Source organism: Heptranchias perlo, unplaced genomic scaffold, assembly GCF_035084215.1.
Source record: "Heptranchias perlo isolate sHepPer1 unplaced genomic scaffold, sHepPer1.hap1 HAP1_SCAFFOLD_398, whole genome shotgun sequence".
In the NCBI taxonomy this organism is placed as follows: domain Eukaryota; kingdom Metazoa; phylum Chordata; class Chondrichthyes; order Hexanchiformes; family Hexanchidae; genus Heptranchias; species Heptranchias perlo.
In genome coordinates, this window is record NW_027139410.1 from 34,802 (window position 1) to 47,348 (window position 12,547).

The 12,547-nt window shown below is 47.3% G+C and overlaps 1 long non-coding RNA gene across 1 annotated transcript in view; it reads left to right on the forward strand.

Moving 5' to 3' along the window:
* Positions 1–12,547, forward strand: part of LOC137312156 (uncharacterized) — a 182,746-nt gene that overhangs the window by 2,469 nt on the left and 167,730 nt on the right. Inside the window, exon 3 of the long non-coding RNA XR_010960645.1 lies at positions 6,286–6,373. This is a non-coding gene — a long non-coding RNA (uncharacterized lncRNA). The remainder of the gene's footprint in view (positions 1–6,285; positions 6,374–12,547) is intronic.

The following is a 12,547-nucleotide window of genomic DNA, read 5'->3' on the forward strand; positions in this document are numbered from 1 at the left end:
AGTGATTCTATTAGTCCTAAGAAACCACGGATTAAATAAATAAAATCTAGAGATGCCAGGACAGGCTGTGTGTCAGGACTGTAACATGTGGGAGTTTGTGGACAGCGAGTCTATCTCGGATTGTCACATCAACAGTAAATGTCTCTGCCTTGAGACACTCCGGCTCAGAGTCTTCGAGCTGGAGTGCGAGTTAGAGACACAGCGACACGTAAGGGAGGGAGAGGTAGAGAAGGAGGTCCGGCAGAGGCTGGTCTTATTCAGCGGGTACAAGGTACTGGATACCTGTGAGGATGAAGTCTGCAGGGAGGATGCCCAGAATGTTAACCATAGCACCATGGAGCATGAGGCAGTCCAAGGTGGGAGGAGCAGAATAGAAAGGTTGCAGTCACAGGGGATTCTACAATCAGGGGGGTAGATAGCGTTCTCTGCAGTCATGACCGAGTGTCCAAGAGGGTGTGTTGCCTAACTGGTGCAAGGGTAACAGACAACTCAGAGCAACTGGAGAAGAACTTGGAAAGGGAGGGGGAGGATCCAGTTGTCCTGGTCCATGTCGGCACCAATGACTTAAGGAAGAACAAGGAGGAGGTCCTGCAAAGGGAATATCAGAAGCTCGGAACTAAATTAAAAAGCAGGACCTCACGGGTGGTCATCTCAGGATTACCCCTGAGCCACGTGCTAATTGGCACAGGGATAGACCAATCAGAAAGGTGAATGCGTGGCTGAAAGGGTGGTGTGGGAAGGAGGGGATCCATTTCATGGGACACTGGCACCAGTACTGGGACAAGAAGGAGATGTACCACTGGGAACGGGCTTCACCTGAACCAGAGTGGGACCAGAGTCCGAGTGGAAAGGATAAATAGGGTGGTGGATGAGGCTTTAAACGAGCAAGATTGGGGGGAGAGATCTGGTGGCAATAACAGAAGGTTAAAGATAAAAGAGACAGGAGATGAGTGCAAAGGTCAGACCAGGGTAAGGAATAAAGATAACATAAACTGCCAAGGAACAAATACAGTTATAAAACAGAAGTATAAAAAGAGCAACTATTAAAGATGAGTTAAACTGCCTGGACAGCAATGTACACAGCGTCCAAAACAAAATGGAGGCTATTGGCAAGGAACCAGATATAGTCGGAATAACTGAAATATGGCCACATAAAGAACAGGACTGGCAACTAAATACTGAGGGTTATAACATAATCCGAAAGGATAGGGAAGGAAGAAGGGGGGGATGGAGTAGCTGTACTAATTAGAGATAATATAATGGCTGTCGAAAAAGGGAAGTAACGGAAGGCTAGAAACAGCGTCCATATGGATTGAAATAAAAGATAAGGGTTTGAGCACACTGATCGAGGTATACGACAGACCACCTAATAGTGGAAAGGAGGTGGAGGAAGAAATATGTGAAATGAGATAAGGACATAGAATAATAATCATGGGAGATTTTAACTATCCCCAAATACAGGGAATGGAGTTTTTACAATGTGCAGGATTCATTTCTTACCCAGTATGTGAAAAGCCCAACAAGAGAGGAAGCACTGCTGGAACTAATAATGGGAAATGAACCAGAACAGGTAAGAGAAGTAAGTGTAGGGGGAACATCTAGGCAATAGCGATCACAACATAATAAAGTTTAAGCTAAAGATTAAGAAGGATATAAGTAAGACAAAGACCAAAGTAATAAATTGGGGGAAAAGCTGATTTTCAGAGGATGAGATTGGAACTAGGGAAAATAAACTGGAAAAAGTAACTGATAAAGAAATAGAACAGCAGAGGGAAACATTTAAAATGGTGATCAACGGAATCCAGGAGAAATATATCCCACTAAAAAAGCAAGAACAAACTAGTCAATAATGATACACCATAGATGAACAAACAAATAAGGGCAAAATTGAAACTAAAGAAAAAGACATACACTAAGTACATAGAGAACAAAGGAGAGGATGACAAAAGGGAATAAGGAAAGAACTTTAAAAACAATTAGAAAGGCAAAGAGAAATTACGAAATTAAATTATCAAGGAATATAAAAAGAAATAGTAAAGCATTCTACTGACACAAAAATAACAAAAGAAAAATCAGGATCGGGACAGGGCCACGAAGGGATACACACGATAAACTCACAGGTAATGACAGCAAAATGGCAGAAATATTAAAGAATTCCTTTGCCTCAGTATTTCCCGGGGAGACTAACATGGTGGGCAGGACATTAGAGGAGATCAAAAAAAGATATAAAGATATTTAAGATAGAAAGTGGGGAGATAATTGAGAAACTAATCAAACGTAGAGAGGATAAGACCCCTGGTCCAGATGGATTGCATCTGTGAATATTAAACGAGGTTAGGGAGGAGATAGCAGAGGCACTATTACATATATATAAAAATTCACTAGAGAAGGGAATAGTGCCAGAGGACTGGCGGACAGTCAGTGATTCCTATATTTAAAAAGGGAGATGGAACCAGTCCAGGGAACTATAGACCAATTAGCTTAATGTCGGTGGTAGGAAAGATAATGGAATCTTTACTCAAAGATGTAATAGAAAAACATCTAGAAACCAAAATATAATCAAGAATAGTCAGCACGGATTACAAAAGGGGAGGTCATGTTTGACCAAACTTATTGAATTCTTTGAAGAAGTAACAGAAAGAGTGGACAAGGGTAGTGTAGTAGATGTAATATATTTGGATTTTCACAAGGCCTTCTATACGGTATCGCATAGCAGACTCATGACTAAAGTCAGAGCAGGTGGAGTCAGGGGACAAGTAGCAGAATGGATAACAAGCTGGCTACAAAACAGAAAACAGAGAGTAGGGATTAAAGGTAGTTACTCAGACTGGCAAAGGGTGGGAAGTGGTGTTCTACAGGGATCGGTGCTGGGACCACTGGAGTTCACCATTTACATCAACGATTTAGACTTGGGAATCAGAAGTACAATTCCAGCATTTGCAGACAACAGCAAATTGGGGGTACAGTTAATACTGAGGAGGACTTCGACAAAATACAGGAAGACATTAATAAACCTGCAGAATGGGTGTGTAATTGGGAAATGAATTTCAATCGAGATCAGTGGGAGGCGGTACATTTTGGTAGGAAGAATAGGGAGGCCACATACTGCTTGGATAATAAGAGTCTAAATGGGGTAGAGGAGCAGAGGGATCTGGGGGTACAGATACACAAATCACGAAAAATAGCGACGCAGGTTAATAAGGCCATAAAAAAGGCAAATCAAGCTCTGGGGTTCATTTCTAGAGGGATAGAATTGAACAGCAGAGAAGTTATGTTGAACTTGTATAGAACCTTGGTTAGACCACACTTGGAGTACGGTGCACAGTTCTGGTCTCCGTATTATAAAAAGGATACAGAGGCATTGGGTCAAAATCCTGGAACTCCCTTCCTAACAGCACTGTGGGAGAACCTTCACCACACGGACTGCAGCGGTTCAAGAAGGCGGCTCACCACCACCTTCTCAAGGGCAATTCGGGATGGGCAATAAATGCCGGCCTCGCCAGCGACACCCACATCCCATGAACAAAAAAAAATTTACTGGGGCTGATCCCAGAACTGGGAGATTAAACCTATGAGGAAAGACTGATCCCACTGGGGCTATTTTCTGTAGAAAAGAGACGACTGAGGGGTGACCTGATGGAGGTCTTTAAGATAATGAAAGGGTTCGATAGGGTAGACGTAGAGCAGATGTTTCCACTTGCGGGGGAGACCAGAACTAGGGGCCATAAATATAAGATAGTCACTAATAAATCCAATAGGGAATTCAGGAGAAACTTCTTTACCCAGAGAGTGGTGAGAATGTGGAACTCGCTCCCACAAGGAGTAGTTGAGGTGAATAGTGTAGATGGATTTAAAGGGAAGCTAAATAAACACATGAGGGAGAAAGGAATAGAAGGTTATGCTGATAGGGTGAGATGAAGGGAGGAGGCTCGTGTGGAGCATAAACACCGGCATAGACCAGGTGGGCCGAATGGCCTGTTCCTGTGGTGTACATTCTATGTAATAATTCCCTGTTTTATTGATGAGCGGGTTAGATACCAAGATAATTAAAAATACACGACCCGGGATATCCCCAGGGGGGTCGATCCCGACAGTTACTCTGGGATCACTCCCACTGCGGAACTCCATCACTCACCCTGCTGAAGGCTCAGGGAGTGGGGCCTCCAGGAGTCCACTGTAAGGAAGCTGGGTTTCGGTATCCGGAGAAATATAGAGGAACCAGAGGAATCCTTACTGAGGAACGGTCTGGGGTTTTACCTGTCAGTGTCGGTCTCGGGGTGAATGATTCCCGACTCCCCGAACTGTCTTCCATTTAACCCAGGTCCGACCAAGATAAATTCAGTTTATTAAACCTCAGGTCGGTTCCCCTCAAGCTGCTGAGTGGGTGAATTAATTCTTTCTTGACAAATCATCCAGGAAGAAGCCAGACTCCAAGTCGTGCACTGAGCATGGTTTATTGGTTACAGATCACACCTTATAGTTAAAGTTGGGCACACGGACGGTAATAGACATGTATGAATGTAATCAGAGATATCTAGCAGTTGATCAGTAAATCACTAATGGACAGAGTTACTTAACAAAACGAGCAGCAAAGGTTACACAGTGAATCACTGTAAATCTTCACTAATGGGTGCTGAGTATTAATTACAGTAGGGACCAGAGTCTGAGGTTATAAATTGGTGAGATTACTTTAAGATTGATTCCCTCGATATCTGACGTTAACAGCTTTGAAGAGCCCGTCTATCAAATAGCTCAAGTCTACGTGTGATTACCAACATTCAGAGCTTACACGGCCTCGATTTCGAGCGGAGCAGGCTCGAGGGGCCGAATGGCCTCCTCCTGCTCCTATTTCTTATGTTCTCACGGAACAGACTTTCTCCTGTCAATATAGAGCTGGAGGATTGGCTCGTGATGTGTTTACTTGTTCAGTTTTTGTTCAGTACATTTGCTGAGTGGATTTACATTTTAAACGAGGTTTGCAGGCCTGATGCTCCATTCACACGTGGAGGGGGAGAGAGATGCTGGGGACACACACTAAGTCCTGTAGCTGAAAGTGATTCACAGACTGGGTTTTATGTTTAGTGATTCTGGGCTTGTTACCGATACCTTCCCTGGATACCGAGGCTAGCAGAGGGACCCTGGGAGGTATGGGGAGCTGGGACTTGTGCTTGAGAGTAACCAAAGGGATGAGAACGGAAATAATCCAGAGAGAACAAGTGAAAAAAAAAACAACAGTCAGTAACAGGAGTTCAAATACTTGATGCACTGTGTTTAACATATAAACAGAATATTAAACTCCAGCCCAGTTATAGGGGTTAGTAACATCAGCAGAAACCGTCAGAATGAACATGGTTCAGTCCCGGATGTGATTAACAGCAGAATCCAATCACAGGTGAACTCGCTGGTGTGACTGCAGGTTCGATGAGCGAGTGAATCCCTTCCCACACTCAGAGCAGGTGAACAGGCTCTTCCGAGTGTGAATTCGCTGGTGTCGCAACAGATTGGACGACAGAGTGAATCTTTTGGCACACACGGAGCAGGAGAACGGCCTCTCCCCGGTGTGAACAGCCTGGTGTTTCAGATGGTGGGATAAACGAGGGAATCCCTTCCCACACACGGAGCAGATGAACGGCCTCTCCCCAGTGTGAACTCGCTGGTGTTCAATGAGGTGGGATGAACAAGTGAATCCCTTCCCACACACGGAGCAGGTGAACGGCCTCTCCCCGGTGTGAACTCGCTGGTGCGTGAGTAAGTTGCTTAACAGTGTGAATCCCTTCCCACACACGGAGCAGGTGAACGGCCTCTCCCCAGTGTGAACTCGCTGGTGTTCAATGAGGTTGGATGAATATCGGAACTTCTTCCCACAGTGAGAGCAACTGAATCGTCTCTCATCAGTGTGAGTTCTCTGGTGTACAGTGAGGTTGGATGAACAAGTGAATCCCTTCCCACACACGGAGCAGGTGAACGGCCTCTCCCCGGTGTGACTGCGTCGATGAGTTTCCAGCTGGGATGGGTAATGGAATCCCTTCCCACAGTCCCCACATTTCCACGGTTTCTCCGTGGTCCGGGTGTCCTTGTGTATCTCCAGGTTGGACGATCAGTTGAAGCCTCGTCCACACACAGAACACGTGGACGGTTTCTCCCCGCTGTGAACGGTGCGATGTTTTTTCAGGCTGTGTGACTGGTTAAAGCTCTTTCCACACTCAGTGCACTGGAACACTCTCACTCGGGTGTGTGTGTCTCGGTGATTTTCCACTCACACTGATGTTTGATCTTTTCCCACAGAGAGAACAGACAAACATTTCTCCTTCCACATTCAAAGGCCGATGATATTCAGGACCTGATGAATCGAGTGACTCTGTCAGATCTTGAGGTGATGTTTGGTTTGAGTTTCCCGTCTGCAAATCCTCCCCTTCTAAAACCCTGTAAAAGGAGTTTACAAAAGTCCTCACTGTAAATACAGGATAGAAATTCAGAACAGACAATTCTAGTTTCAATGGAATATTCTTCCCGCTCATTCCCCCAGACTGTAAATCCCCGTCCCACACACTCTCCCTCCTCCCTGTGCTGAAATCCAAACCCATCGCACCATCTCCATCATTCCTTCCCTCCACTCCCAGTTTCCTCCCTCCCTCTACTCTGGTCGGGTTCAGTTCTCCACCCCCTGGGAGCAGAGTGAGAGGAAAATAAATGAGGCCATGATTTTCCCTCCTGGAATGGGTGGAGCATGTTTCAGTGAGGGAGCATAATATCATTAGGTTTAGAATAGTTGTGGACAAGGAACAATCAAATGTGAAAAGGCTTAACTGGAAAAGGGCAAATTTCAGTGAATTAAAAAGGGATCTTGTCCCGGTGAACTGGAATCAAAAATTGGTGGGCAAAACAGTAATTGAACAATGGGAGGCCTTCGAGGAGGAGATGGTTCGGGTACAGAGTAGACACATTCCCACCAGGGGGAAAGGAAGGGCATCCAAAACTAGAGCTCCCTGGGAGACTAAAGATATAGAGATTAGACAGAAAAAATAGGTTTATGACAAATGTTAGGTTCATAATAGAGAAGAGAACCAGGCTGAATACAGAAAGTACAGAGGAGATCTAAAAAAAAGGGAATAAGAGGGGCGAAGAGAGAGTCTGAGAATAGATTAGCAGCTCACATAAAGGGGAATCCAAAAGTCTTTTCTGAACATATCAATAGTAAAAGGGTGGGGCCGATTAGGGACATAAAAGGGAGATCTTCTTGTGGAGGCAGAGGACATGGCTGAGGTACTAAATGAATCTTCACATCGGTCTTCACTGGAGAAGAGGATGCTGTCAGTGTAGCAGTAAAGTAGTAGTGATATTGGATAGGTTAAAAATAGATTAAGAGGAGGTACATAAAAGATTGGCAGCGCTCAAAGTAGATAAGTCACCCGGTCCGGATGGGATCCTCGGTTACTGAGGGAAGTAAGGGTGGAAATTGGGGAGTCTCTGGCCACAATCTTCCAATCCTCCTTAGATATGGGGACGGTGCCAGAGGACTGGAGGATTGCAATGTTACACCTCTGTTCAAAATAGGGGAGAGGGATAAACCTGGCAATTACAGACCAGTCAGGCTAACATTGGTGGTGGGGAAACTTTTAGAGACAATAATCCAGGACAAAATTAATCGGCACTTGGAAAAGTCTGGGCTAATAAATGAAAGTCAGCATGGATTTGTTAAAGGAAAATCGTGTTTGACTAACTTGATTGAGTTCTTTGATGAAGTAATGGAGAGGGTTGTTGAGGGGAGTGCGGTTGATGTGGTGAATATGGACTTTCAAAAGGCATTTGATAAAGTACCGCATAATAGACTTGTTAGCAAAATTAAAGTCCATGGGATTAAAGGGACAGTGACAGCGTGGATACAAAATCGGCTAAGGGACAGAAAGCAGAGAGTAGGGGTGAACGGTTGTTTTTCAGACTGGAGGGAAGTATACAGTGGTGTTCCCCAGGGGTCAGTATTAGGACCACTGCTCTTTTTGATATATATTAATGACCTGGACTTGGGTATAGAGGGTACAGTTTCAAAGTTTGCAGATGACACAAAACTCAGAAATGTAGTAAATAAAGGGGAGGATAGTAACAGACTTCAGAAGGACAGAGACAGACTGGTGAAATGGGCAGACACATGGCAGATGAAATTTAATGCTGAGATGTGTGAAGTGATACATTTTGGTAGAAAGAATGAGGAGAGGCAATATAAACTAAATGGTACAATTTTAAAGGGGGTGCAGGAACAGAGAGACCTGGGGGTGTATGTACACAAATCGTTGAAAGTGGCAGGACAAGTTGAGAAGGCTGTTAAAAAAGCATATGGGATCCTGGGCTTTATTAATAGAGGCACAGATTACAAAAGCAAGGAAGTCATGCTGAACCTTTTATAAAACACTGGTTAGGCCTCAGCTGGAGTATTGTGTTCAATTCTGGGCACCGCACTTTAGGAAGGATGTCAAGGCCTTAGAGAGGGTGCAGAGGAGATTTACTAGAATGGTTCCAGGGATGAGGGACTTCAGTTATGTGGAGAGACTGGAGAAGCTGGGATTGTTCTCCTTAGAACAGAGAAGGTTAAGAGATTTGATCGAGGTGTTCAAAATCATGAAAGGTTTTGACAGAGTAAACAAGGAGAAACTGTTTCCAGTGGCAGATGGGTCGGTAACCAGAGGACACAGATTTAAGGTAATTGGCAAAAGAGCCAGAGGGGGAGATGAGGAAACATTTTTTTACTCAGCGAGTTGTTATGATCTGGAATGCGCTGCCTGAAAGGGCGGTGGAAGCAGATTCAATCGTGGCTTTCAGAAGGGAATTGGATAAATACTTGAAGAGAATTCATAATGGGGAATAAGGAAATGGCAGAGAAATTAAACAAATACTTTGTGCCTGTCTTCAGGGAAGAAGACGCAAAAAACCTCCCAGAAATACTAGAGAACCAAGGGTCTGGCAAGAATGAGGAACTGAAAGAAATTAGTATTAGTGAAAAAATAGTACGAGAGAAATTAATGGGACTGAAAGTCGATAAATCCCAAGGGCCTGATCCCAGGGTTTTGAAAGAGGTGGCTATAGAGAAAGTGGATGCATTGGTTGTCATCTTCCAAAATTCTATAGATTCTGGAACGGTTCCTGTCGATTGGAGGGTGGCAAATGTAACCCCACTATTTAAGAAAGGAGGGAGAGAGAAAACAGGGAACTACAGACCTGTTAGCCTGACATCAGGAATAGGGAAAATGTTAGAGTCTATTATAAAGGATGTGATAGCAGGACACTTAGAAAATAATAATAGGATTTGGCAGTGTCAACATGGATTTATGAAAAGGAAATCATGTTTGACAAACCTATTGGAGTTCTTTGAGGATGTAACTAACAGAATAGATAAGGGGGAACCAGTGGATGTGGTGTATTTGGATTTTCAGAAGGCTTTCGATAAGGTCCCACACATGAGGTTGGTGAATTGGGGATAATATACTGACATGGATTGAGGATTGGTTAACAGACAGAAAACAGAGAGTAGGAATAAACGGGTCTTTTTCAGGTTGCCAAACTGTGACTAGTGGGGGACCGCAGGGATCGGTGCTCGGGCCCCAGCTGTTCACAATATATATCAATGATTTGGATGAGGGGACCAAATGTAATATTGAGTACATTCAAAACAGAGATCGATAGATTTCTACATATTAAAGGCACCAAGGGATATGGGGATAGTGCAGGAAAATGGTGTTGAGGTAGAAGATCAGCCATGATCTTATTGAATGTTGGACCAGGCTCGAGGGGCCGAATGGCCGACACCTGCTCCAATTTCTGAGGTTTCCTCCTGTGCTGCACCTACTATGATAGGATGGTCACGGGGGCCCTGAAACCCCGCCCACTGGGACCCTGAAGCCCCGCCCACTGGGACCCTGAAACCCCGCCCACTCTTTGTTCCCGCCCACTGGGACCCTGAAACCCCGCCCACTCTTTGTTCCAGCCCACTGGGACCCTGAAACCCCGCCCACTGGGACCATGAAGCCCCGCCCACAGGGACCCTGAAACCCCGCCCACTCTTTGTTCCCGGTCACTGGGACCCTGAAGCCCCGCCCACTGGGACCCTGAAGCCCCGCCCACTCTTTGTTCCTGGTCACTGGGACCCTGAAGCCCCGCCCACTCTTCGTTCCAGGTCACTGGGACCCTGAAGCCCCGCCCACTCTTTGTTCACAGTCACAGGGACCCTGAAGCCCCGCCCACTCTTTGTTCCCAGTCACTGGGACCCTGAAGCCCCGCCCACTCTTTGTTCCCAGTCACTGGGACCCTGAAGCCCCGCCCACTCTTTGTTCACCGTCACAGGGACCCTGAAGCCCCGCCCACTCTTTGTTCACCGTCACAGGGACCCTGAAGCCCCGCCCACTCTTTGTTCACAGTCACAGGGACCCTGAAGCCCCGCCCACTCTTTGTTCACAGTCACTGGGACCCTGAAGCCCCGCCCACTCTTTGTTCACAGTCACTGGGACCCTGAAGCCCCGCCCACTCTTTGTTCACCGTCACAGGGACCCTGAAGCCCCGCCCACTCTTTGTTCACAGTCACAGGGACCCTGAAGCCCCGCCCACTTTTTTTCTCCCTGTGCCAAGATGGCCGCGCATGCGCCGTGCTGCTCATGATCCCTCCCCCCACCTTGACTTCCTCAACCAAGATGGCGGCCAGTTCCCTGCTCACCCGGGCGGCCGCCGGTCGGGCCTGTCACCGCGGTGTAAACACGGGGCCTGTGGGCTCTTATTCGGGGCCTGAGGCCTACACCAGGTGTTTATGAAGCTTCCCTGCCCACCCACGGGTCCAATTCCTCCCCCGCGCCCACCGTCTCCGACCGGATCCCGACCCGCCTGTTCCTCCTCAGTCCGTCTCCACCACTCGCACCGCGCATGCTCAGAGCACCGCCCAGTCCCGCGCCTGCGCACTGGGCTCCTGTAGTCACTGATAGGGCACTTTCTGGGCCGCGGGGGATTCTGGGTAAACTCTCCGCCATTGAAGGTCCGAATCGGTGAACAGAAAATTAAAGTTTTGTCATCGCCTCGAGATTGGGGCCGGAGGGACAATCAACAAAATCAATAAATAAATTATACAGAACCCCGACTGTCCGGGCCCTCAGACATGGTGCAAGTTCGCTGGCCGCCACTTTCAGTTATTAACTCGCACCTCAGGCTCGCCCGGTCTGGTTTAATTGATCAATGTTTTCAAACTGTGTTTTCTAACTCGAGTTCAGGCCTGTCATTCTCAGAGAAACTTACGAGGCCTCATTTTTTCTGTGTCCCAACTGAAAAGTTTGTCAATGACTTCAACAAAATGGCATTGGCGATGCATCAAAACACAGAGAAGTTCATTTCATTGGCGCCCCTGCCACCGCACCCAATATCGATCCCCTCACCCACTGGTGCACGGTGTCTGCAGGATGTGCGGTCCACAAGATGACACCAAAGTCCTGTCTTCACACTGAGGGCACCCTCCATTGTGTTGTACCCACTTCATGTACGAGGTGCTCTCCACCACAGCCAGAAACAGGTCCAGCTCTTGCTCGAAGGAATTCAGCAAATCAGTCCCGGGGTTAGAATCCCCGTGTACAGTCCCGGGGTTAGAATCCCCGTGTACAGTCCCGGGGTTAGAATCCCCGTGTACAGTCCCAGGGTTAGAATCCCCGTGTACAGTCCCAGGGTTAGAATCCCCGTGTACAGTCCCGGGGTTAGAATCCCCGTGTACAGTCCCGGGGTTAGAATCCCCGTGTACAGTCCCGGGGTTAGAATCCCCGTGTACAGTCCCAGGGTTAGAATCCCCGTGTACAGTCCCAGGGTTAGAATCCCCGTGTACAGTCCCGGGGTTAGAATCCCCGTGTACAGTCCCGGGGTTAGAATCCCCGTGTACAGTCCCGGGGTTAGAATCCCCGTGTACAGTCCCGGGGTTAGAATCCCCGTGTACAGTCCCAGGGTTAGAATCCCCGTGTACAGTCCCAGGGTTGGAATCCCCGTGTACAGTCCCAGGGTTGGAATCCCCGTGTACAGTCCCAGGGTTAGAATCCCCGTGTACAGTCCCAGGGTTAGAATCCCCGTGTACAGTCCCAGGGTTAGAATCCCCGTGTACAGTCCCAGGGTTAGAATCCCCGTGTACAGTCCCAGGGTTAGAATCCCCGTGTACAGTCCCAGGGTTAGAATCCCCGTGTACAGTCCCAGGGTTAGAATCCCCGTGTACAGTCCCAGGGTTAGAATCCCCAAATACAGTCCCAGGGTTAGAATCCCCGTGTACAGTCCCAGGGTTAGAATCCCCGTGTACAGTCCCAGGGTTAGAATCCCCGTGTACAGTCCCGGGGTGAGAATCCCAGTGTACAGTCCCAGGGTTAGAATCCCCGTGTACAGTCCCAGGGTTGGAATCCCCGTGTACAGTCCCGGGGTTAGAATCCCCGTGTACAGTCCCAGGGTTAGAATCCCCGTGTACAGTCCCAGGGTTAGAATCCCCGTGTACAGTCCCGGGGTTAGAATCCCCGTGTACAGTCCCGGGGTTAGAATCCCCGTGTACAGT